The sequence below is a fragment of the Tupaia chinensis genome, unplaced genomic scaffold (assembly GCF_000334495.1).
Source record: "Tupaia chinensis unplaced genomic scaffold, TupChi_1.0 Scaffold000159_1, whole genome shotgun sequence".
Taxonomy (NCBI): domain Eukaryota; kingdom Metazoa; phylum Chordata; class Mammalia; order Scandentia; family Tupaiidae; genus Tupaia; species Tupaia belangeri.
Window position 1 is genome coordinate 5939946 of NW_006159630.1, and position 1149 is coordinate 5941094.

Sequence of the window (1149 nt, forward strand, 5' to 3'; positions counted from 1 at the left end):
CGGTGGCTGGCCCCTTGGGCAGCAGCGGGTGGGGCTTGTATGTAAGCCAGGCACCCTCCCCTTTCTTGTCTGTCCCTGCTGTCCCTGTGCTGCTCCTGGGCCCACCCTCTCCTTGCACAGTCAGTGAGTGGAAGACAGCTCATCTGGCACCTGCACGGCCATCTCTGGTCGTCAGGGTGAGTCTGCAGGTGGGACGTCCTCGCTGTAGCGTCTCCCATGCTGTGACCCTGAGCTAAGAAACCTGTTTCCTAATGGAGAATTTAGCCTGAGCTGCTTGGAGAGCCTCAGTCTTGGGTAATCACTGCTTTGGATTACCAGATTATTTTCTAATTAATAATTTTTAAACTTTTTTGTGTGTTTTTTTTTTGGTTTTTTTTGTTTTTTGTTTTTTTTTGCCAGTGGATTCCTATGCTTTCCAGAGTAAGAGACAGTGAGAAAGCACCACATGCCCCCCATGGGGAATGGTCATGCCACAATTCCTTCTCTCCATTTCTCCCTCCCCTCAAGATTTTGGGCACACATGCACACGTGCCCCTTGTGGTTTTCAAGCTGTCGAGTTTGGGACTTAACCTCACTGTCAGCCATGTGGGACCCAGCCACCTCAACCACCACGCCACCCGCTGGCCCGAACACTGGCTCTTTTCCCCTCCCCACCAGGTGTTTTTTCATTGCTCAGTCCTACGTGTTGGTAAAGAAGTGGAGCGAAGCCCTCGTGCTGTATGATAGAGTCCTGAAATACGCAAACGAAGTCAGTTCCGACGCCGGAGCCTCCAGGAACAGTCTGAAGGTGAGACGTGGGCCCCTCTTCTGTCCCAGACCCTGGGCAGCTACTGAGCAAGGCTGTGAAGGGCCGCAAGAGTCAGAGCTGGGCTCCTCCTTGAGCTGGTTCACCCTGGTCACCTAAGGCACCTGGTGCATCCCTGACCACCTGGGAGCTACACGGCCACCTTTCAGGCTGGGGAGGATTGAGGTACAGAAATGGAAAGCATTTCTTTGGGTGGGGGACCCTGCTGTGCTGTTCTCCAGCTTGGCTACATTTTGGAGTCACCTGGGAAGATTTAAAAGGTAGATGTCAGGGTCCCATCCCCCAGAGATTCTGGCTCTGATAGGTTGGAGTCTGGAATGGGCACTGGTATTTTACACAGCTCC

General features: G+C 53.1%; 1 protein-coding gene across 2 annotated transcripts in view; it reads left to right on the plus strand.

Annotated features, from left to right (window-relative positions):
• Window positions 1–1149, plus strand: part of SRP68 (signal recognition particle 68) — a 48440-nt gene that overhangs the window by 44424 nt on the left and 2867 nt on the right. The window lies entirely within an intron of this gene.